Source organism: Culex pipiens, chromosome 1 (genome assembly GCF_016801865.2).
Source record: "Culex pipiens pallens isolate TS chromosome 1, TS_CPP_V2, whole genome shotgun sequence".
In the NCBI taxonomy this organism is placed as follows: Eukaryota; Metazoa; Arthropoda; class Insecta; order Diptera; family Culicidae; genus Culex; species Culex pipiens.
Genome location: NC_068937.1, coordinates 63711801 through 63738742, shown reverse-complemented (window position 1 = coordinate 63738742; position 26942 = coordinate 63711801). Strand labels below are relative to the sequence as shown.

Here is a 26942-nt window from a genome sequence, read left to right as displayed (position 1 = left end):
AACATACGAAGCATTAAGGACTATAAATAGATTTGACCGGCCGCATCACTTACCACGGTAAATCCTGGCTTTACACCCATCTTACTAACACCCTCAAACCTCACGTGATACTTTGTCGAAGACGCAGCCGATTTAGCGGTCTTCATCACTCAAGTATCGGACTAAAATTCCTATCCACTTCCCCGTGTCTTACCACTGGTCGTGGCCGGCGCTGTGATTGGCTAGCATGATAGGGACATTTGAAAGTTGCGAAATGGTGATGATTGGTTCCTACTCTTCATCTGTGGTCCACGGAGCAATTCTTGGAGGTCCTGGTCAATAACAGAGTAGCAACTACGGGTAGACACCAATGCTATGCTATGCTATGCTATGCTATGCTATGCGATGCAACGGCTTCGAGATCCAGCAATATTTAAATTACGAATTACAAAAATATTTAAAACACTTACACCCTTCTCAAATGTCACTATCGAGAGAAACTGGCTCCATATACACAAAAATGGCTTATATAAGCGTAGGATAACAAAGTTTCATTGAAATCGGAAAGGGTCGAGAAAAAAGTACCTAAAAAAATTGCTCTTTTTGAAAAAAAAGTGGTTTTTTTGAAAATCGACGAAAATGGCCGGCGTAGACGCGATGTCGGGACGCGAGACGCGATATTCAGGTTAATTTTTGTGTGTTTTTGTGTCGCTGTTCGTATGGGGTCAGTGATTGTGGTAATCGAATAATAGCATCAGTTGTGCGCTGGAAATGGGAACGCGATGTCGTGATTATTCAGGTTAACTTATGTGTGTGCTTTTGTGTCGCTGTTCGTATGGGGAGTGATTGTGGTAATCGAATGAAAGTGCATAATTGGCAATGGAAGCGCGTTGTCATAAAAAATATTCGGAGTGAAAAGTGTTTTTGTTGTGTGCCTTTTGTTTCTCAATTTTGTCGTGAACTGTGTGCTGCGGCGTGGCCACGCGCTTGCCTTACTGAATTATTTGCGTCTTGAGCATCATTTTCGTTGAGTATTTTGTGTTTTATGTGCTTGTGTAATCTTAATTAACTGTTTTATGATTTTCGAAGCCCTTTCTATATCAACTTTGATCGGAAGGCACGGCGTCGAGTAAATTGTGTATACATTTTTTGAATAATGTTTTAATTTTTTACGATAAAAAAGCCATTTCTATATAATGATCGAAAGACGCGCTGACATTTTGGAACGTCGAGATAATAATGGAGCAAAATAACTGTTTGTGATTTTGTGTGTTAACCAGAAAGACTTTCCCATAGCATCGTTGCTTGGAAGGCTTGCCGACGGGTCTGTTATGAAAGTCCTCTTCATAGCATCGTAGCTCGGGAGGCATCGAAAAGCCAATACCTTATCCTACTAACCCAAAAAAAATATTAATCACGTGATGCTTGAAGGAGATGCTGTGGATTCAACGCTCACAAACACGAACACCGATCGCTGAACCCAAAGACCACCTCCGCTGTCACAAGTCCAGCGACTAGCTTGTGTCCGTTTTGTTCGCAGCCATCCCACTCGCCTTTCAAATGTGACTACTTTCAAGGCTTGTCAGTTTCGGAACGCCTTGACTTGGTGAGGACGAGGAATCTCTGCCTAAACTGCTTATCTCCAGAACACATCGTGCGTAAATGTCCCTCCGGTACATGCAGGATCGAAGGATGTCACCGCATGCATCACACTATGCTCCACCTATCCTCGAACGAACGATCGTCCACTCCATCCAGCCCAGCAAACTCTCGCTCAAATTCGCCCCACCAGTCCTACCCACAACCTTACTCGTCATCACCGCCACCGACTGAGCCCCAGCAGCCACTAGCCACTAGCCTCGTGTCCACCAACGTTGTCGGAGCTCGGAAGTTTCCTGCCACTGTGCTGCTGCAGACGGCTATCGTCAAGGTGCTAAATTCTAGATCCCAACACCAGTCGGCTCGAGCCCTTCTAGATCCAGCATCGCAATTAAACCTAATTTCTGAAGATCTAGTCCAGAAATTAAAACTGCGCCGCTACCCGTGCCACCAGCCGATTGGTGGAGTCGGTAACTCAACCGTCATTTCGTCTCACGCTGTTCACATTGCACTGGGATCTTACACGAACACGAACTTCAGGGCTGTACAAACCTTCCACATTCTGGAGAAGATTACCCAAGATCTTCCATCTAGAATTATCGACACCTCTTCGTGGAAACTACCAACTAACGTCAACTTAGCAGACCCAAGACTTGCTGAACCCAGATCAGTAGATCTACTTATCGGCATGGAACTCTACTTCGACCTACTGCTTGATGGATTCATCAAACTGAGATCTGAGAAGCCGATCCTTCAGAACACCGTTTTTGGTTGGGTTGCATCAGGAAAAATCCGTTCTGGCCGACCGGAAAGGGCTCCGAAGCTTGCCCATGTGTCTTATCATCAGCAAAATACACAACTCGAATCATCAAGGTGGATCGCTGCCGCTGACATGCGACACCACGTAGCTATGCGTCGTGGCGAGTCCAGCAGTTATTTCGACCCAATCGGACGAGGAGGCGCTGCCCGATAATCGTCGTCATTTTTAACTATGCTCAAAGGACTGAGCCTTCCATCGCAACACTACGGCATTGCGCACCGGGAGGCCTACGGGCCTCCGACCCCTGTAAGTTGTTTTAATATTGAATTTGCAAAAAGCTCATGAATTTTTCGTCCCCCGGCATGTTTTTGGCTCATCGATGGCGACTCCAACCCACAACCATGAGCGCGCCCAACGCGGACGATCACCGAGCATCAACCGAGAACGCGCAGAGGATCGCCCGTGACGTCACCAGGAGCAGCAATTTGTAAGGAGAGGAGAGCGGTCGATAGCAGAGCTGCTGTGGACAACATCAACAAAGTTGACCTTGGCCTTCTGCGACGAGGCAGAAGAGTGCGATCGCGTGTATTGGTTGAAAGCTGACCCTTTCAACGGGGGCCGGCATGTTGGGACACGCTAGTGCCCAAACACGAAGCCCGAATAGATAAGAGAGAATTTGAATTCGGTTACATTAGTATTAGCACACTATCACATTATCACAACGCTCGGCCAGCGAGCCCGATCCCGAGAGAGTTTGGCTACCTACTTTGCGACAAGGTCAAGTTCGTGGTGATCGCCACTCACAAGTTAAGGTGAAATTTACCACGGGGGATTTCTTGAATATCTCGAAAACGATAAGACTTAGCCCAAATCTCTCTTCGCCCAAAATTCAAGCTGCTTTTTCTGAACATTTTTCACCAAAAAGTTTTTTTTCAAAAAATTGTTTACATATAGAAAATATGTTTGACAACTTTGATGCTAAAAATATCATAAATATTGTTAGAAAAGGTACACTTTTGGCTCCGTAAGAAATTCGAGAAACTTATCCTCTGCATTTCGTTCTTTGGGATCAAATCTCTAGGTCGTATAGTTTTTGAGTAATTATCTTAGACAAATGCAAACTTTTGAAATTTTCCACCAATTTTGGTTTTGTTTATTTTTGGGTGCGCGCATGTCATGGCCTGCTCTCGCCGCGCGATCCAAGCACCGCCGCGCATCTTGGTGAGTGGTGATCAATCCACACTTCCACACATTACTTTTCTGTTGATGTGCGATAAAAGAAGTTTCGGAGAAAAAAATATTTTTTTTCTTCTTTTTTTTTGTTTTCTTTTATAATTATGGAATCTTGTATGGTACGCTTTATATTTTTAAAGCGATTCGATAAGTCAAACGAAATAGTTTGACTTTTTCGATGGATGAAGCACAATGAATTCTTATAAGAAATGTTTGTGATTGCGGGAAAACGATAGGTTTATTGTCTCATATGCCTTTTATGTACAATCTGTTTGCATTGGCTGGGAGCATTGATTTAGAATATTTATTTTTATTTTTTAAACTGTTTGATAAACAGTACTGTTATCTTTTATAATCTTTATTAGTTTTAGGCACCAGTGGAATTTTTCAAGATAAGATTTGTCTCCTCACGCCTTCCGTCGAATGGGGAAGTAAATATTAGTCCCGGCCAAACCTAGAACCTAGGCCATTAGGTCAGACCAGGTGTAGGAGTCGTCACATTGGATTGCTTCAGTAAAGTACAAGGTTTCGACGTGGTGCGTAATGATCGGAATCGCCATGGAGGTGGAATTTGTGTATATTTCAATCAAAAAAGGTTAACGTGTCGAATACTTAAAAATTCAAACAATTTAGCAACTAATGAAGGTCGTTATACAACTGAGTTTCTTATATTAGAAGTTATTTGTGGTGATAGTAGATTTTTACTAGCTGTTTACTATAATCCACCTACGTTAGACTGCTCTTACAGTTTGCGATCCCACATTGAAGAGTTTTGTATGAACTATGAAAGATCTTATTTTATTGGCGACTTCAATACCGATATTCGTTTTCAAAACAGAAGAACAAATGAGTTTGTGGAAACAATTTCTAGCATGTCACTTTCATGCATAAATAATGAACCAACTTTTTATCACAACAACGGCTCATCACTGTTAGATTTATTGTTAACTGATGCTCCAGATTCTGTACTTAAATGCAATCAAATTTCTATGCCTGGTGTTTCTAACCATGATCTAGTTTTTGCCACTTTAGATATAACTTCACGCCGCGAGTCTGTGGGTTATTGGTTTCGTGACTACTATCATTATGAACAGGAATCACTAAATGTAGCTTTCAACCGCATCAACTTAAATGAATTTAAAAGTATTCATGACTCTGACATTCTTCTCAACATTTTAAATAATCGTTTATATATAATTCATGAACAAATTTTTCCTCTACGCTTTAAAAAATCTCAATGTAATTCGTGGTTTAACTCTGACATTGAAAGAGCAATAATCAATAGAGATCTAGCCTACAGAAATTGGAAAAACTGCAAGACTTCTGCAAATCGAGTTCATTATAATAGAATGAGAAATCTTGTCACTTCTCTTATAAGACAAGCTAAATACTTTCATGATAGACAACGCATTAACACAAACCTTCCAGTTAAGCAACTCTGGAAAAATATAAAAAATATTGGAATTTCAAGTTCAGAGTTATCCAATAGTAGCTCTGCTCATTCGGCAGAAGAGATAAATAATTATTTTGCATCAAATTTCTCTGAAATCGACAATTCAATTATTCATTATTCTCACTCCCAAAATTCGTTTCATTTTGGTCAAATTGATTGCAATGATATTATTATCTCTTTGTTTTCTATTAAGTCCAATGCGGTCGGACTTGACCTTCTTCCCCTTAAATTTCTTCAAACCATCTTACCACTAGCATTGCCTTTCATCCATCATTTATTCAATACAATAATTTCTACATCTAAATTCCCATCTCAATGGAAACGCGTGAAAGTTATTCCAATTCTTAAGAAAAGAGGAAACTCGGATATTATGAATTTGCGCCCAATAAGCTTGCTAAGCGTTCTATCTAAAGCTTTTGAGAAGATAGTTAAAGATCAAATCTCACAGTTCATTGCTGATATGAATTACTTGCACCCATTTCAATCTGGCTTTCGCAAAAACCACAGCACTGAAACAGCTCTCATGAAAGTTCATGACGATGTTGCGCTTGCAATCGATAAGAAAGGTGTCGCTATTCTCTTATTGATCGATTTCGCCAAAGCGTTTGATAGAGTTTCGCATGCTAGACTAATCAATAAATTAATTTCTCGTTACAATTTTTCTGACTCAGCCGCAAAGTTAATTGAAAGTTACTTAAAAGATAGGTATCAGTCTGTTTTCTCCAATAGCACTTTTTCACCTTTTATACTCTGTGAATCTGGGGTTCCTCAAGGTTCCATACTAGGTCCCCTTTTATTCTCTCTCTTTATCAATGATTTACCACTTGTATTGCGTCACTGTTCAGTGCATTTATTTGCTGACGATGTACAAATTTATTACTGTGTAGCTCCAAATTTAAACATGAGTGTAGTGTGCGAAAATATAAACTACGACCTAGAACAAGTGATAAATTGGTCAGTATCTAATCTACTTCCCATTAATCCTTCAAAAACGAAAGCTTTGTTAATTCACAATCAAAGGGAAACACCCGAAACACCCATTATAAAAATGAATGGAATAGTGATAAACTTTGTAGTTGAAGCGAACAACCTTGGTGTCATCTTTAAAAATAACTTGGCATGGGATGCTCAAATTAATTCCCAGTGTCGAAAAATTTACATAGCTCTGAAACAATTAAACATGAGAACTAAACATTTAGATACAGCTATTAAATTAAAACTTTTCAAAACGTTGATCTTCCCGCACTTTATTTATTCCGATTTCATATATTCTAACGCACTGGGCGCTTCGTTGGACAGACTTCGTATTGCATTAAATGCGTGCGTTCGATATGTTTACAACTTGAATAGATATTCTCGAGTCTCCCACCTACAAGCGAATCTCATTGGATGCAATTTCTCAAAATTCTGTAAATATCGTTCTTGCGTTCTTCTTCATAGAATCATTAGATCAAGATTACCCCATTATCTTTATGAAAAATTGATTCCCTTTCGTAACACAAGAACCCAAAGTTACGTTATTCCAAATCATAACTCCTTTTACTACAGTCAATCATTCTTTGCTAGAGGCATTGTAAATTGGAACAGCTTACCAACCAGTATTAAGCTCGTTATATCTAAATATACTTTCAAACATGATTTGCTCACCTACCTTAACAACACGAATAATTAATTAGTTTAAGAGAACCTATCACTGTGTAAAATAGTTTTATTAAATCACGCAAGCACACAAATTGTAACAATTAAAAAGATTTTATCTTACGTTACATGAATAAATAAATAAATAAATAAATAAAAATAAATAAAGTCACTGGTCGGCAGTTCGACTCATAATCTACTCAGATTTGCGTGAGATTTTTGCGTTTTTTCAGATCGAAATATAAAAATGCAGTTACTTTAACGAAATATTTACCAAAAACTCGGACTTCATAAGCGAGCATTATGCCTATCCTAAATAAAACTCTATTCAAACCTGCAGATGGACTCGCATTTCAAAGGTCGTCAGTTCAAATCATGGTGTGAATGCCTTTGGACACCTAGTTTCGAGTAGGAATATCGCAATAGAGACCGTCATGGCCATGCAGTAGAGTAGACAATTTGATTTTTAATTGATTTGACTCAAATGATTTCTTCTATATTACTATATTTGGATTTGAAAAAAAAAACGAAATATCCCTAGCTAATTTGTACATCCCAAAATTATATCTAAAACAGTTATTTATGTGGGCTGTATTAGATTTCTTTTTTTTATTTGAAATTTCATCTGGTTAACAATTTATCATCTCATTTAGTTATTTGAAAAACTGGGATTTTTTTTGCAAATATCACGAACAGCTACTTTCCTATAAAATGAAATTCTTTATAATCAAATAAATTACGATGCCTTTGTAATTCTAACAAATTCACGTAACACAAAAATATCGCCGCCCTTGTCAATCAGGGAGCAAACCATACTAAATTTAAAAAAAATCATTGAAATTCAAAAAGCAATAGATGAAAACTATTGAAAATACAGGTTCCTGTATTGTTGTTAATTTTGTTTTGTATTTAGGAAATGTTTAAATTTATTTTTCAAAAATCATAAAATACTAACAATGTATAGTAAAATGGGTCAGCACCACGCTGAAAAGGGTGCCACAATGTTCGATTCTTTATTCTTAGAGAGTTTGTTTGTTCCCCAATACAATAAAAAATATCTTAGATCGTGAATTTACAGACTGTACAATAATGTTGAAATTATAGCATCGCAAAATAAAGAAACTTTTTAGATCTATTTTGTTATTTTATTAGAAAACAGTATGGTTTTTATGTTCACTGTTTCGAAAATTGGTGAAATGGAGTTTTGGCATTATTACGCTGGATAGAACAAAATATATGAAAACGGCTACCTCTAGATTGTGAATCCGTTCCGCGTTCCGTTTTTTCCACAGAGAAGTTTCATCATTCCCTCTCCCGCTTCACATATACCTGAAAAATGACAATTTTGTCAAGACCTATGTTCTGGTGCGTATAACATTTTTATTTTTTCTATGGAAACCTTAAATTCATTTTTGTCTTATACAAATTGATAAGGCAAAAAAAAAAGCAAAGTAATCCACTTTAACGACCCCCGGGTCTTTTGTGGTCTCTGTTGCAAGTTTCTGCTCATTTCTAGGCGTCCGAAGGTTATGTGTGGTGAGTCACTCAAAACCTCTTTTACGCAAATGGACCGACGTTTTACTTCCCCATCCGATAGAAGGCGTGGTCAGGCAAATCTCGTCTCGAAAAATGCCACCGGGTCCGTCTGGGATTGAACCCAGGCCATACTGGGATTCAGAGGCATAAAATTGATAAGGCATTGTGAGGCAAAATTGATACTTGAAAAATTATTCAGATTTACGCAAATAGTTTATGAAAATGTATTTTTTACAACAGAATATTGATTTAGTCATTTTCTGTTATAAATAAATAAGTGAACTATTGTTTGAAGTATACCGATTCAACAAAATGAAATGCTCGTTTTTATAACCAAACAAAGATAATGAATAGTCTATCGCCACCAAATTAAAAGCCTTCTTGTACTACTCATTCCTTTATCTTATTTTTTTATTATCTTTTTATTTTTATTTTTTTAGACGAAAAGCCTATTTTGTAAATGATTTAATTTTATATGTTTTATGACTACATAAAAATATATCTATCGATGAGAATGTTTAATATTATAACCGATATGTTCAAACTTCAAAAACAATTACTGCAAAATTAATTTTGTAAAATTTGTGTTTCAGATCAAGTTACCTTTTTCCTAATAATTTGCTAAGCAATAAAAGCAATATGCAAAATTCCTTTGCAAACATTCTAGAACTCCAAAGTTTCATAAAAAGGTAAAAGAGTTCAATGGTCAAATGATTTAAAAGTTTTTTTTTTATTTTAAAATATAGTTTTAGGCTTCAAAATCGGCCAGACAAATCAGAAGGCAAAAAAAAAACATATTGAAAAATAACTTCAAAATTTTAATGAAAATTCAAGTGCAATCAGCTGAAATCAATTTAATATGCATTCCCCTGCGTTCAGATTTATTTTTATATTATTTGGGTTTATTCAAAATTTTATTTATTTTTGAAAATTTTCGATATACAGTACAGCAATAAGTTTCTTTTTTGGTCAAATTTTTAATTACGTCAAACAAAAAACTAATGATGGCAAAACAACTGAACTGAGCAATTATCTACGAATTCGGTCTTTTTTACAAATTCTGATTTTTGTATTTTTAATTCGGCTGAACTTTTGTAATGACTGTTTTGTGCTTCATACAAAAAAGTAAAAGTAATTGTTTCGAAAACGCTACCTTACAAACAAAACGGCATGGCAAAAAATATTTTCAAAAAAAAAATTGTTCGCTATACAGCATTGCCTTGGCGTTCTCGATTGCGAGATTCCTACTCGAAAGTAGGTGTCCGAAGGCTTGATTGTTGAGGCAATTGCAAACCTCTTTTTACACCTAAGCTTCCATCCACCCCGGGATTCGAACTGACGACCTTTGGATTGTTAGTCCAACTGCCTACCAGCGACTTCACCGAGACAGGACCCAGGGAGACGACTCCTACACCTGGACTGAGCTAACGACCTAACCTTTTAGGTTAGTCCGGGGCCAACATTTACTTCCCCGTCCGACGGAAGGCGTGATCAGACAAATCTCGTCTCGAAAAATGCCACCGGGACCTTCTGGGATCGAACCCAGGCCGATTGGGTGAGAGGCAATCACGCTTATCCCTACACCACGGTCCCGGTAAAAAATATTTTACTTTAAAAAAAACGGTAGGTTTTTGCAATTTTCCGCATAGTAACAGGTGTTTGTTTATAAAATTAATAAATTTGCAATATAGATTATGGCGAATCTGGAGATTTTTTTATTTCTGGGTATCGAGTGTTGCATTTTAGAATTTACTGAAAATACAAGGATGTTTAAAATTGGTTCTTAGTTATATACAAATACCTGTCAAATTCTTTGACTTAGTATACCCAAGTATCAAAGGATTGATTAAATCTTTTGGGAGCGTGTTAGAAAACAAGCCACAAAAAGTTCAGCTTTTTATAAAACTTGAATTTGATATTATATTTTATATATTGTTGAATGCCAAGAGAATCCCAAAAAAATTCAACTGAGTTTTTAGGACATTATTTGTTTTAATAAGAGAAATGCTTTGAAGTAATAATGTTATTTTAAATACGAGAAAAACACAAAGTGCAAATAATAAAAAAACGACATATTATGTTTTCTGAACAAAATTATGGTAATTTTTTTTAAGAAAGATTCCCTGGCACAAATTTTGCAATCCCGAAAAGACGAAAATAACTTGGAAACAACATTTTTTGATATTTATAACAAGATTTGTTATTCATCGTTGTGATTTTTTTGTTATTGGATTGTTATTGTAATAACAGACTAATAACACTTTTAATTATTCTTCGAACAAATCTTTGTTATTATTTTTTGTTATTTCAACAACTAATCCGATCATTCCAATAACAGTTGGAGTATTCCTCCATAACAAAAAATGTTATTCCAAAGTTGTTTTGGCCAATATCAGACCAATAACAAATTTTGTTATGATATCATAAATTGTTATTAAATTCTTATGTGAAAATTGATTTTTCAAGAAGTTTCCATAACACTTTCTGTTATTTTAACAGTATTTGTTATTGAAATGGCATGAATTAGATGGAAAAAGATGGATAAAACAATCATATTTGATTTAAACAATATATTTGTTGACAAAACAAAGTAGATTTTTTGTTTTGTTTGTCATTTTTTTCATTCCGAAGGATGAGCATACACAACATTTTAAAGGGCATGGGTACATAAATCGAAACTTATTTTTAAAATTAAAATGAAATAAGTTGCTTAGTTATATTTATATATTCTTAGTAATATGCTACAATAAACGACTTGACAACTATTTGATATATGAATGATTTTAATAAAAATAAAGATTTTTAACTGTATATTTTTCTTGAACAATCCTTTTTTTAAATTGTAAATTCATTTGAATGTACAATGAATGAATTGAATGATTGTAAAACTCTCAATGATTGATTCAAATTATTATTTTATTAAATATAAGATTGTTTTTTTTACAACCAATCACATCACGATGATTGAGCTCTGGGTCTTTTCTTGTTATTATTTATGTTACCTATATGTATTTTTGTTTTGAATAACTGTTTTTTTTTTAAAGAAGTCGGTTTTTGGCGTGGCTGCATTTCCTACCTAAAATAATGTGGAATAAATACAATTCAATTCAATTACTATTACTTTTAATCCACCAAAGAAAAATAATAAAGATAGATTAATTTCATTGACGTATATTTCCTCTTTATCGATGTAATTTTTGTAATCAAGGGTCAAATGTGGAAAATGAGAATTTAAACATTATTTCAGACACAATTTTAGGTATTCGAAAATAATGGTAGTTAGTTGAATGTACTTGTGTTATCGTTGAGTTTATATTTTAAAGTTTTTAAGTTTGAAGTTTTTTTAGATTATAAATTGTAAAATCGCTGCGCAATTATTTCCCAACAATTAGGCTGGTACAAATATTTTTAAAAGTTTTTGTCACCCCCTCCTTCAAAATTGGCCCGAAAAATCAGGGGGCAAAAAAAATATTTTTACAATAAACTTCAAAATTTTAATGAAATTTCAAGTGCAACCACCTGAAATCAAACTAAAATACATTCTCCTGCGTTTAAAATCATTTTTAGCATGTTTGGGTTTTTTTTTTAAATCTTAAGATTTTTTGAAAATGTTCGATGCAAAATCTTTTTTTTTCGATACAATTTTTGTTTTTGTCAGATCTTAGATTTTTTGAAAACTGAAATGCCTTTTTCTACACTTTTTTCATTTAAATGTGAAGACTATGGCTTGTTATTTTTTTTAATTTTTTTGCCCCCCCCCCCTTGACCTCGGCCAGGACCGAAGGACAAAAACTTTTTTAAATATTTGCATCGGCCTTAGAACAATGCAAATATTTATAAAAGACTCTTGCCTTGGTCAAGGCGGTGGTGAAAAAATAGAAAATGGAATTACAAGAAAAAATAGAAAATGGAATTACAAGCAAGAATTTCAACATTTCAATAAAACAAATGTTGGAAAACTTTTTATACACCCTTACAGTTCATTTGCAATCATTACTTACATTGAAGTTTTTTTGGTACATATATCGAAATGTTGATAAAACTTTTTTACCTAACTTACTATACTCACATTGAAACATGTGAATTTGTTTAAATTAGAATGATTTTTGAACAAATTATTTGTGGGGGATCAAAATATACATATATCATTAGTACAAAAAGCCTAAGAAAGTTTGAAATAAATCTTTACATTATAATCTTTAAATAATAATCACTTTCTAAATTAATAAACATTATACATGATCATTTAAAATGGGTCCGCGTGCCATACTTTGGTCACCTCTGTTATGTGTAGTCTAATTATTCTGTTTTACTGTGAATCTAGTTCTTTTTTTAATTCTATTTAACACAAAAAGTAATGTGATAAATAATTTGGCTGTGACAAAACATTTGGTACACAAATTCTTACATGCATGTTTCTATCAATCTTGAATATTTATTTGAACAAACTTGAGGTGATTTTAAACAAATCTTTTTTTTAAATGATCAATTTCTTGAACTTTAAAAAAATAAGAGAATAGAACGTGCATCAATCAGTTTAAGGTTTTTTAGTATTCAGACGATATTTTTTTGCAAAAATTGTGTCAATTATTCAAAAATATGAAATTTTTTTGAGTTAATTTTTTTTCAAAAGAATTTAAAGCTGATTTTAATCACATGGGTATTTTTATAATGATGAGATGCAAGCTAATATGGACATTCCGTTTTTAGTCATTTTCAAAACTTTTGACTCATGATGTTATAAATTCAAGATGACTATTATTAGTTTTCAGTTTAGTTTTTTATATATTACATTTAAAAAAATATATATTCAATATATTTTTTCATTTTTTTATTTTTCTGTACACCCACAGAATAAAACTTTATCCGTGTGCCCATGGCACTTTGGGAGCGTGTCGGATCCACAACCAAGACATTGATGGTTCAATCCTCGTTTTGTTTAGATTTTTTTTCTGCAGTATAATCGTTGTCGGTAATGTCGGTAATTATCGGTAACGAGCAAAATTGTCATACATCTATATCGAAAAAAGGATCATAACAGTTTTCATGCAGATTCTGATATAATTTCATGCAGATTTACAGCAAAATTATGCGACCAACGTTTGGGAGTAGTTAAAGAAAAAACATATTTGACCATTTTTATGAGGTGATCCTAATGTCAAATTAATTTTGGTGTTTATAGACCTTCAAAATGATTTTGTTTATTAAACTATATGAGTTACTATACTTATATAAAATCTAAATACCATCCTTATCAAAACTTTTCCATTAGCTTTATGACCATATTCATAATTGTAGACATTATCTTCAACTTTGCAGTATTTTTGTTAACTTCATTAGAGTAAATTTCAATCTAAACTGAGATTTGTTTATAAGTTTAGTTCAATACAATTTCACATGTTTTTAAACCAATTCACTATCAAGTTTGTTTTTGACGACGTCTGAGTTAATTTTAGCAGTCGAGTGAAGCTATGTTAGAGATATTATTATTAAAGGTTTTTCTATTAGGTACTTTTTTACTCCATTTTGGAGAAAAGGTAAACTCATTGATCTATGCTTATTCTTTTGTGTGATAGTTATCAAAATTTCAAAATCATTCAATTGATTTTTTTTTTTTCAATATTTTGTGAATGTATATTTTTAAATATACATATTTTCCGACCATGAGAAAGCACACGGGAATATTTATTTTTCTTATTACTTGGGCAAATATGAAATCATACCAAAACTTGTATGTTGACAACAGTAAAACCGAACCAAGTTATTCCAACGGTAAAAGAATTCCAAAAAATAAAACCATTTCAGTATCAGGTTGGGGTTTATGGACTTTGCAACATTGCTTGAATACCGAAACATGTTATTGACATGGTTTTATTTTTTGGTATTCCCACGCCCTTTGAATATCAGATTTTGGTATTGCTGTCGTCTTCTACTTACAACATTTTGGTATGAATTCATGGTATTTTACTATCTATTACTGGGAATCCAAGGGCACAATTTGGTCGGTGTCATTTACTTCAGTAATACCTATATTTTCTATTTTCGTGTCGGTTTTCTTTGTCCAGTATTTTATTTCTGCGACTGTGAAAAATCAAAACACAAGAAATAAAACCTCTTAGTTTCTTATGTCTCAGGAAAATCTAGATAAATGATTATTTGTCCTCAGTGATATTCTTCGCCACATCGAATACATATGGGTCATTTCCCCCACACAAAGGTACAAATTCGAAATCGACTTTTTTGTGATCAAGCTCAAATTTGGCCAAGCTATTTATACTATCAAAACATGCAAGAAACTTGAATTTCTGCTAAATTCGACCATCCCTTCTTTTTTGGCACCGCCCCAGAGTAATGCGATTTTTGCCAACTATCCAAAAATAATACTCCTGTTTCTAAATGGCCAAAAAATGAAACAAAAAATGACGACTGACTGTTTCTTTTAAAGAAATTGGACGTCATCAGATTTTTTATTGGAATCAAACTTTGATGCATTTTACGCAATTGAAAACATTACAAGCAATTTTCTCAACATTTTAGTTCTATTGTTCATAAAAAAAAGTCTGATATAAAAGCAAAACAATGCATGCACAAAATAACAAAAAACCATAAATGAAAAATTTCAAACATGTTCAAGCAAACACAACGCGATGACGGCTCACTCGAATTTTGAATGTTTTTTTTTTTGTCAGAAACAATGATGTCATAGATCAGAAAATCCCAAAAATCGTTTTGTTATCGCGATTTACAAAAAAAATGCCTGTTTTTTCAGTGACATCGGGTTTTTTTAATGCACCCAAATGTACAGTGATCTGCAAAAAAAATATATATATATCACAATGAAAGGCAAATGATCTCTATAAAAAAAGTCTATAGAACTTTTCGTTGAAGAATACAAAATATGATCATGCATATTTTTTAAATTGTATTTTTTGTGTATGTTTGTTTTTAAATTTAAGGTGAAACGCGAAGGCAATTTGAAGTGTTTATGTATAGGTGCGATTTGACAGTGTTAGTTTGATGATCATCATCGATAACGTCATAGCTGTATTTGTATTAGTAAAGCTGTGTAGTAGTAGTGGTGGGGGCAAATAATCAACCCTAACATATTAAAAGGAGGTTATGTTGATAAAAAATAATGCTTGAATATATTTTGAAAAGCGCTTGTGATGATACAATACTATCGAGTTACTAAGCAATCGAATCCAGAAGGAAAAAGATCACCGGTTATGTTAGCCGAGCCGGGATTTGAACCCCGAACAACCGCTTACGAGACCACGAAGCGATCAACCACTAGGTACAGCTCGGTCATGTCTCGGTTATGTGATAAAATATATAGCCGTAGAAGTATAAAGTAAATTTTGTTATCAAAGAGTGATTCCGGGTTTCCAGAAAAACACGAATTCAATCGTTTTTACGTGATCGATTTATTGCTAATCTTCTGAAAATGATGAAAATATTTTCCTGTTTGTAAACTAACTCACTGCTCCATTCAACAAGTCGTACATCACGTCTTATTCACCCTATGTTCCCTCCGTTTTGTCCAACAGCATGCTGCTTGGCAGCTTATCCTCCTCGCTGGCCACATTCAGGAAAGGTGGCCAAATGACGGATCTTGGGCAACTGCTCAGCAGACGGAACACCTTGCTGTGCACGTCCGGAAAAGGTCGCCAAATGACGGATCTTGAGTTGCTGCTCAGCAGAAGGAACTCCTCGCTGGCCACGTCCGGGAAAAGTGGCCAAATTGTGGATCTTGGGCTGCTGCCCGGCAGGCTGAACTCCTCGCTGGCCATGTCCGGGAAAGGTGACCAAATGGCGGATCTCCTCGCTGGTCGCGTCCAGTCAAGGCCTGTTGTGGTTGCCATTGTGCTCAAGTTTTTACCTCTTGAGAGCTGGGTTGGCCAAATTGCGGATCTTCGTTTCCGAGGCTCGAAGCCTCCGTGGGTTGTCTCCACACTGATCGGTAGCCCGTTTCCTTTACTGTCCGCCCCACGCCTTGGTGAAACTGAAAAAGTTTTTATAACAATTTGTTCATACAGAAAAGAAACAAAAAATTACCTCTGTCAGCAACTGCTTATGGTTTTTCCTGTTTATTCCACGACCCACAAGCGACTTTTTTTTCCTTTTTTGTTCTTTTGCCACCTTGCAAGTTTTCTTTAGGCAAGACATTTTTATAGATTTTTAAAATTATTTTTCTTCAATTTGGCTTCGAACCAACTCCGAACGGTCGAGGAAATTGCGAAGATGACAGATCAGCACAGAAAAACATTGCTGTCACAACCTTGCAAACGTCATCGGAAAGTGTTGCCAAACAGGGCAAAGTTTCGTTAATTAATTATTTTTGTTTTTATTTCCTGACGTTATATTAGATGTTTTGGTATTTTTTATTATTATTTATTAACCAGAACAATTATTGCATTAATTGTTGTAATATTCTACACCAGTACGAAGCACCAAATCAAAGAAAGACCGTTTATTTTAGAATTGCATTAAAAGTGCTTGACTGGAATCTTTGGCAACCACTTTTTGATGACTACCGACACCAGTGTAACTAGTAGTTGTATTGGAGAGTGTGTAAATTGAACCAAAAAACTCGCGGAAAATTTTCACTTCGCGTATTTTGATCCTAGATTTCGCGAAAATCGCGGGTTTTGATAAGTTTGGTGGTTCTCGGCTGGTTCCCCTGACAGCAGCACGTCCAGTGATTAGTGATTTATTGAGGTAAGGTAATTGAAACGGTAGTTCTGAGGTGTTTTAAAGTGCGCTTGGTTTTGTATGGTGAAAACATACTTCTCAAAAACAGGCTAAATTCTAAAAAACTAAAGCTTTTTTAGGCCAACTGTTTGATTGGCTGTATCCCCGTGGTAGTTTTGTACATAGTGATTATTTTTCTATATTTTTACCCATATCAGAAAAGCGAGAAATAAGCAATTCCTGGAAAAAAATCCAATTTTCACTAAATCAGGTGTTACGGGAAAGTGTCATCGTTAAGGTGGGTCGGGACGGTTTTTCGCCATATTTTATCGCCATTTAAAATGATGGCACGTTTCACCTTAAGATAATTATGTAAACCTTTCGTTGCAAGCATATACATTTGGTTTACATTTAAAAAAAGTATTGATCTCCTGCAGTGACTTCGTAAAATCTTAATTTGGCCGATGCAAATATTTTTAAAATATTAATATTGAAGAAAAAAATTATAAATGAATTAACTAACAATGATAAAATAACATTTTTTTTCTGAAATCCTCAACTTATTGAATCAATTTACTCGAAAACAATTTGAATTGTAGTGAAATTATGATAAACAGTTTCACAAAATGTTCACTTAGGCCGTTGCAAATATTTTTCAAAGTGTATGTCGCCACCCCTTCATTGATGATCCGAAAGTTCAGATGGAAAACTACTTAAAACAAATTAAATTAATTAACATATTTTGATAATTATTTTTAAGCATGTTTAAACCAGTTAAAATGTGTACAGTAAAAATAACATTTTTTTTATTAAATGTTTCACAACATGCTTCAAACATAACATCAAATATTTATTTTTGGCAATATTGTTTTTGCCTCAATGCTTTTTTTTAGGTTATGTTGCCTTTCCTTTTTTATCTATTTACAGATCATTATAAATATTACCAAAATATTTACAGGTCTTTGTCAATTCAGGGTTTTATTTACCCATATTACATAGAAAGTCCTCATGATCACGTGCAATTTGAATTTTCTATTCAAATCTATTTCCATTTCTTGGGCTGCTATTCTAAACTAGGAGAAATATCATTCAGCCATAAAATAAATAAATTAGAAAGTGCAAATTTGCGCGTTATTCTGGAACCTTCTAAGAGCCGTGCTATCCCATAAATTTCCCGAGCATGGGTAAATAACAAGGGAAATGCGTAATAATACCTTTCTCTGGTATCAATACCAAATTTTGGTATTCCTGGACCCTTTAAAATTTGTCTTTAGGATTATGCAAGAGCAAAATGTGGTATCATACCAATTTAAGGTATTGTTTTGATATTGCAAAATTGCAGAATTTGTCAATGGTCGAACACCACATATTGGTATTCTTTTGGTATTACAGTGTTTTATCGAATTCCTCTGAAACTATGGGAAAATGTTGACCAATTTTGACAAAATAATTAATTTTGCGCTAAAATTATGTCTCAAAGCGAATGCTTTAATTGAAAACCGGAAATTTCAAACTTGATTTTAAACATTTTTGATTAACCCCCTAAAGAAATTACTTGAAATTGTGGAAAATTTTCTAAGTCAGGATGGTACATTTTGGTATTATTTTGGTATTAAAGTGTTTTTATCAAATTCCTCTGAAACTATGGGAAAATTTTGACCAATTTTGACAAAATAATTAATTTTGCACTAAAATGATGTCTTAAAGCGAATGCTTTCATTGAAAACCGGAAATTTCGAACTTGATTTTAAACATTTTTGATATACCCCCTACAGAAATGACTTGAAATTGTGGAAAATTTTCTAAGTCAGGATGGCACATTTTGGTATTATTTTGGTATTGAAAGGTTTCATCAATTTTCTCTGAAACTATGGGATTTTTTTTACCAATTTGGACAAGATAATAAATTTTGCGCTAAAATGATTTGAAAAAAAAAACCAAATACTTTGAAAAACGAGTCAATCGAAAGATTATTGAATTTTGGTGAATTTCAATCCAGTTTTATTTTAATAACACTTATTTTTCAATCTTGTTATTTTTCAGAATCTTCAAGAACTTCATGCACAGGCCGTTCATCAATGACAAATGCATTCGGTGTGGTGAAGAATATCACTAAGAACAACATGGAATCATCAGGTGAGTAGATTTGGCTGTTGCATATGGATCATTTCCGTTTTTTCACTAACTGCAACTGCTGCACTAAAAATGGTATGAAAATACCAAATTTTGGTATTACTTGTGCAAATATCAGCGACCAAAATGTGATCTTGGTTGCCCAGTAATAGATGCTAAAATACCATCAAATCATACCAAAATCATGTATGTGGAAGACCACAGGAATACCAAAATATGATTTTCCAAGGGCGCGGGAATACCTAAAATTAAACCATGGCAATACCAAGTTTTGGTATTCAAGCAATGTTCAAAAATCCAGAAGACCTCAACTTGGTATTGAAATGGTTCTATTTTGAGGTATTATTTTACCCTTGGAATAACATGGTGTGGTATTGTTGTGCCCTTCCACATACAAAACTTTGGTATGATTTCATGGTATTTTACCATCTATTACTGGGCAACCAAGGGCACATTTTGGTCGCTGTTATTTGCTCAAGTAATACCAAAATTTGGTATTCCCGTGTTATTTACCCCTGCTCGGGTTTAGAATGTACAGGTATTTTGTTTTTTTTTTTGCTTGTGGTATTATTATCATTATTATTAACAATGCTCTTGTTATAAAAAATATTTAAAACATAATAAAGCCTACATCTTGATAAACATTTCCATCCTACTGAACGGCCCGAGCGGTTTAGGCTTTCAGGATTTTTGTGATATTTACTTGTAGAGTCAAAACAGATCAGTAAACATCACTTATCTGTATATTACACTTTTTGAAGATTACATTTTTGCGGTAACACTTTCAACTTCTACGCGCACGATCACATCACTCAACTTTTTGTTGCTAATTTCATTAAGACTTTCGTCGAGCCAATTCTCTACGTTGAAGCCAGACTTGTCCTCCAGACCTCTGCGCCGAGCCATGCCAGACCCCGAACTCGGCTAAGTCCCGGCGGACTCTTCACAGCGGCTAAGTCCCGGCGGACTGCGGCTTCCACCGCTAAGTCCGGCTGGACTGGGGCCTCTGCTACTGGTGGCTGCTGGCGGGTCCGGCTGGTCTGAGGCTTCTTCTGGAACTGGAACTGGACTGGAGTGGAGCTGGCTGGAACTGACTGGAACTAATTCTGGAACTAACTGCCCTCCTCAAGAATTTTGGGGTTTTTATAGTCAGTCCCCGAAAACTCTACTAAATTTTGTTCTACTAAAAGTTGTCCGTTCCGATGAGAAGCATCGATGAACCTCATGAATTAAATTGTGCAGACCTCTGCAATTCTTCATGACTTTCCGTATGGTGTAGTGAGTACACCTCAAAATCTGAAGTCATGGGTTCGAACCATTGTCGTGAAACTTTAAATTATGTTATTGGAATATCAAAATTATGTTCCTCAAATATTCTCAAAAATGTAAGTTAATAATGAGAAGGTCGAATTCTCCATTGAACAAACATGCCAATGAATTTGGTTAAGCCACACCCTCAATTTCCCCTGTGGAAAAACATCGCACATTCATAATTGAAAGCTTAACTATTTTATTGATTGCCTAACAAGTGGCGAAATTTAATAAAGGGATTTTCAGGTGAGGATGACTCATGATCCACACCTGTACATAAGCTTAATTATTTGTCGCGCAACGCGAGTCGACGGGTAAAATTATTTATGCTTGCGTAAGCGCGCATGGTCAGAACTGTGGTGAGGTTCGAAAAATGGGCAAATTTAATGATTTAAATTTGAGGTCGCTGCATTCCCCCACACTTACCAGCTAGATGTTTGTATTCTTGAAAAGCATTAAGAACATCTATCGAAAGTTATTTGTTGGTTGGAAGAATATTCCCAAAGTGAATAATTTAAATTGTGAAAATTACTTTGCAAAAAATCATAAAAATATTTAAATGGCTGGCTATAAAAATTTATTGAAAAAATTGGTTCGGTTAATCTCCCCCACACTTATCAGCTAGATGATCGTCTGAAAGAAATGATCATCTATGGAAAGAATATTTTCGGGTGTAGTGATCGTGCGGTTTACAATTTGTTCTTCTTGTGCTTTCCTGTAAATTGTTTTATAATTATAATTGCTCTTTTGATTTTTTTACTGTAAAATTATTTTCATTACTCTTTTGATCTTCTGTCCTGTTAAATTACCTGAATTATCGTTTTGAACTTCTCTATTAAAAATATTTTCGTTGAAACTGATTTAAAAAAACTTGCATTTGAAATTAATTTTCATTATTTATCCTAAAAAAATCATTGCATTTTTCCCACTGTAAGCTAAATCTGTTGTAGAACTGTGTTGATCGGCTGGTTGTTATCGTTGTCGTCTTCCATCAAAATAGTCTTTATCGTGAGGCTATTCATTCCACAGTGACTTGGTCAATTGATCAGTTTTCGAGGCTAAGGTGTTGAATTTCGTCATTTAGTGCAATTGTCGTTTCCATCATGAATTGTGCTTCATAACCCAGCTGTGAGTTGACTATGGTCAGTTTTGAGAGTGCATTGACTTCTCATTTGCTGAGTATTGTGAATTGTTCGTAAATCCAGTATATTTGTCCAAAATTGACTTTTCCAGTTGCTTTGCATCAAATGTTTAGGACATGTTGTTAGTCCAAAATTGTCTTTTCGTGTAATTTGCAACTTTGGCTTTTGTAAATTAATGACATCGGATGATGTTATCATTTGTTTATCATGAACTTCTCCTTTTCAATAGTTTCAGATGTGCAGTATGATCTCAACTTGCATTTTTGTTGCATAATTGATGTTTCGCATTTCAATCATCTTTGCTTCGCTTAATTCCACATTTTGATTGGTAATTTGTTTTACGTGAATGTCTCGTTACTAGAATTGTGTCTTAATTCGACTTGATCCTCATTGATATGACCTTTTACAACAACATCAACACCGTTACCTGTTCAACCTCCCGCATGACTTTGCCACTCACCATCTTGCCATCACAAACTTCTGCATACGAACGCGTAGAACTTCTCAGCATACGAACGCGTCGATCATCTCAAGTCGTCTCGTCTCTCGTCTCTGCCATATTTTACTTCAGTTTTTAGTTTTGTTTCTCCCACAAAAATTTCTTACTTGTTTTCTTCGCATGAACAATATTTTATAATTTTCAGGAATCTATCATTTAATTTCTGTGCAAAATTGAAATTCAAATTTACTTACAATCTTATAAATGTTGTTGATATTTTTATATGAAATCAGTTCTATTATTTTTAATACAAAAAAAATCATTTCTAATTGACTATTATTTTTATACCTGAATAAAAAAAATTACTCTATAAAGTTTTTCATTGATCTATGCATCCTATCATCTTGTCATTGCAATACTGCGCATGTTAGAATATCCTTTCTGTTAACTTTTTATGAAACTTGTCTGTCACTTTGTGTTTTCAAATTTGTCAAACCCATCCAATAAATTTGTTTATTTGAGCAATTCGCAATAAAATGCTGAATTTGCAAGATAATTAGTTGGTTCAATTATCATTCTAATGATATCGTTCTGATTTTTTTTTCTCTGAATTTTATCAGTTTAAAGGTGTTTTTCCCTTGAAGCATTATTTTATCCCTTGATTTTCCCTTGAAGCGTTATTTATCCATTCCCTTTAATTTTCATTTGACTATCCCCGTAAAGTGCAAATGTTTTGAAATGTTTTAACATATTGAATCCCCCCATGGATTACAACTGTTTTGAAGCCATATTCGACATAAAAACTCTCCCCATAGAGTACAATTGTCTACTTTTTAATCCCTTTGGCGTTGCTTTATCAGTTTATGTATCCCTAGATCGGAACTTTTACCGTCCTTTTCGATCTTTTTAGATTCCCCACTATATACTCACAAATTTTACCCTTCCTTGAGCTGAATTCCATATTCGTCCTTGTTGAAATTTGTTGTCTACTTGATCGTCTTCCATTGGTTTCCTGTAAATCCTTCGTATAAGCATAAAACATTCTGAAAATAAATTCTTAATACTTTGTTAAGTAAATTTTAAAACACATATTTACATTCAACATTCATTCTGGGGTGCACCTCCCTTGTCCAATTATTCTCACACACATTCTTATTTGCATACATGTTGTTTTGAAACATTTAATAATCACACCATCTTCATTTGCCTGTCGTTCAAATTTCATTATTGTTCAGTCCGTTTGATTTGTTTTTATTTGTAGTTAAAAATTGCGTCATTGTTTTTCTAATACCCTGTTAACCCATTTTAGCTCAATTAAGTATATTCCCAAAATTGCAACCCAACAGCTTCTTAATTGTTTTAACGTGTTTCATCACTGCTTCATTATTATGTTTATATTTGATCATAATCGCTTCACGTGTCAAAAAAAAAATATGTATAAACTCAGTACTGGTTTTTTTCTTAATCTGTTTCTTGTTTAAATCCCATCAATTTTATCATTTGTAAAACATCTTTCATCACAATTCATAACATTCTTGTTTGCGCATTTCTTTTTTTTTTTAAATGATCATTCATATTTTGTTTAACTCAACATTCATTTATCATATCAAATCAATCATATATTCTTTTTTCATGTTTATTTTTCTATATAAAAAAATCGGTATTTGTAACACATTTGTTTGATTCATTTAGTTCTCTTGATAACAATCGTTTTTTTCTAATTCATCAATCATATCAGTTCAATAAGTTTATTATTATTATTATTTTTTTTAATGTACATAAATAATCCCGTGTGTTAAAAATAAATATTTTCATTCATTGTAGTCTTTAGATATTAATCGTTTATGATACTATGTCATTCATTGCATAAATCACTTATTTTTTTTACTTTATTTTAATTGTACTGTAATTGTCACTTCAAAATATTTTTTTTGTATTGGAGCATTTAATTTTAAATTATGTTAATTGTATATTGTTAAAAACATGTTAAATGTATTTTAATACGAGTAAATTCTGAACTATCATTTAGTGTTATGTTAATCATTATATTTTCTTAGTCTATTATTATGTACATCTTCAAATTTGTTGCCATTTTTAATAGTGGTCGTTTGATCGCTGTTAAATTTAACGATATCATAAGGGCCTCGCCACTTATTTTGTAACTTTTGACCAATTCCTGTTTGTACCATTTGTACCAAAACTCTATCTCCCCACATTGGTACCCAATCATTTGTCTTTTTGTCATAAATTTCCTTTCTTTTTTCTTTTGACAATATTAAGTTGTTTCTAGCAGTTTCATGAGCATCCTTGAATATATCTTTTATTGAACAAATATAGTCGTCATAATTTAAATCTGAATCATTGATTTTATAAATTGTGCTTGGTATTGTAGCTTTTCTTCCATACAAAAGTTCATAGGGAGAATATCCAGTTGATGAATTTTCTGTAGTGTTGTATTCAAACATAAAATATGGTATTAATTCATCCCAACATTGTGGATCTTTGCCAATAAAATTTCGTAAATAAACTTTCAACTCTCTATTTGATCTCTCTACTAAATTAGCTTGAGGATGATATGCACTTGTAACGATCTTTTTAATGTGTAATATTTTGCATGTATGTTGCAATAATTTGCTTACAAAGTTTGTACCTCGATCGGTTACAACTTCTTTAGGAGCACCAAATTTACAAACAAAGTTTTCAACAAAAGTTCTAGCAACTGTTGCACTTTCTTGGTTTTCCATGGGAGCTACACTCAAAAATCTTGTTAAATCATCTTGTATCACAAGTCCACAATTGTTTCCATTATTAGAAATTGGTAACATAACCACATCCATATAAATTTTATCAAAGGGTTCATACGATGTTGTTGTAATTTTCATTGGCATCTTATTTGCTGGCCATATTTTATTCTTTTGACAAGAATCACATTGCTTTACATAATTCAAAACATCTCTTCGCATATTTTCCCATGTAAATAGAGGACTCATTCTTTTAATCATTCGTTTACCTCCGACATGACCACCTAACGGTGCGTCGTGAAAATCTTTAAGCACTTGATCTCTGTCTTCTGGCTTTACATAAATTCGTTCATTTTCTGTTGCATATAGTGTAAATGATTTTGAAAGTTTCATTGCAAAAAATCGTAATAAGTTTAGTTCCAACTCTGTTTTAAATATTCTATGAGAAATAATTTGTATAACTGATGCATCTTTAGCAAAATCAGGATAATCTTTAAAGCTTTTAAATAAACCATCGAAAAATTCTTCATTCTTAACTGCTGAACGATATGTTCCATTCAAAATTAAACCCCAAATTTTCTTTTGTGGGAATACACATATATTTTCATTGGTGTAATCCTTAATGCCATGTGGAAGGTCAATGTATTTACTCAATTCTTTGTGTACCGTAACACTGTTTAATATCATAAATGTAGCTTCGGCTTGTTCAAATGGTATAATATTTTTGGAAAATTTTAAAACGTTAAAATCGATATCTGTATCTTGGAAATCCTTGTAGGTAAATGTTTTATCGTTGCTATCATCGTCATTTTCTAAATTTATGTCAATTTGTTGAAGTCCATTCATATTATTATTCCAATTAGTGTTGTTTCTAGACAAATTCTTTCTGTTTGAAGTATTTGTTGAGTTTTGATTATCTGAAATATTTTGTCTATTTTGTTTTGCTTGTTGACGAGTTGTAATTGCTACTAATTTTGATGCTTGTTTATCATCTGCATGATCTTCATCATTATTTAAACGTGAGAGAAAATCTGCAACCACATTTTCCTTTCCTTGCTTGTAACGAATTTCACATCCAATGCCTTGGATTTTCAAACGAAGCTTTGTCAACGTTGGTGAAGTTTCCTTCAAATGCCATAGAGCTACCAACGGTCTATGATCTGTGTAAACGATAAAATCTTGGTTATAAATAAAATGTTTGAAGTGGTCTACTGCCCAAACAATAGCAAGTAGTTCCTTCTCAATAGTAAAATAGTTTCTTTCTGCCCCGATAAGCGCACGACTTGCGTAAGCGATGGGGTGATCATTTGACTTCTCATTAGTAAGAACTGCTCCGATAGCATAATCGCTAGCATCAGTTGTCAAAACAAATTTGTCATTGTAGTTCGGTCTAACTAAAACTGGTTCTGAAATTAAATAGTTCTTTAATTCTTCAAAAGCATTTTCACATTCTTGTGTCCAAATAAATTTCACATTTTTCTTTAATAATGCATTAAGTGGCTTACGTTTATCTGCAATGTTTGGAATAAATTTTCCATAAAAATTAACAGTTCCCAAAAATGATCTCACATTTTTAATCGTCTGCGGCCTTTTCATGTTTTTGATTGTATCAATATTTTCACTAGTTGGTCGAATCCCTTCTTCACTAATAATATGACCTAAATATCTGACTTCTTTGTGTAAAATTTTACATTTTGATGGTTCAACTTTTAAATTATGTTCATGTAATGCATTCAAAACTTTATATAAATTTTCATTGTGTTCTTCGATAGTTCTACCGAATATAATAATATCATCCAAGTATACAAACGCATTAACTGGTTGTATTTCATAAATAAGTGTGAACGTAATTTTTTGAAATGTTGATGGACTATTTTTCAGTCCCATTGGCATTCTTAAAAATTCATAATGTCCTAAAAATGTTGAAAAAGCGGTTTTCGCAGCATCCTTTGGGTTAATTGGGATTTGATAAAATCCTGATTTCAAGTCAATAGTTGAGAAATATCGAGCTTCTCCAATACTGTCCAAAATTTCGCTAATAAGCGGTATAGGGTACACAAATGGTTTAGTAATTGTATTTAGGTCTCGAAAATCCACTACAATTCTGTAGCGTTTATTGCCTTCGGCGTCTAAGTCTTTCTTTGGGATGCATAATACCGGTGCATTCCACGGACTTTTACTTGGGCGTATTATCCCTAATTTTAGCATTTCTTCCACTTGTTCTTCTACGTGTTTCTTGGTGGCTTCAGGAAATCTATATTGTCTTTTATTAATTGGAATTTCAGTT

General features: G+C 33.8%; 1 protein-coding gene and 1 long non-coding RNA gene across 3 annotated transcripts in view; one reads left to right on the top strand and one right to left on the bottom strand.

The window, feature by feature from the left end:
* Nucleotides 1-26942, bottom strand: part of LOC120428451 (coiled-coil domain-containing protein AGAP005037) — a 146413-nt gene that overhangs the window by 93019 nt on the left and 26452 nt on the right. The gene's annotated exons all lie outside the window — the stretch shown is intronic.
* LOC128093642 (uncharacterized) lies at nt 8916-25686 on the top strand. The gene is made up of 2 exons (XR_008212656.1): nt 8916-15154; nt 17254-25686. It is a non-coding gene; the product is annotated as an uncharacterized LOC128093642 (long non-coding RNA).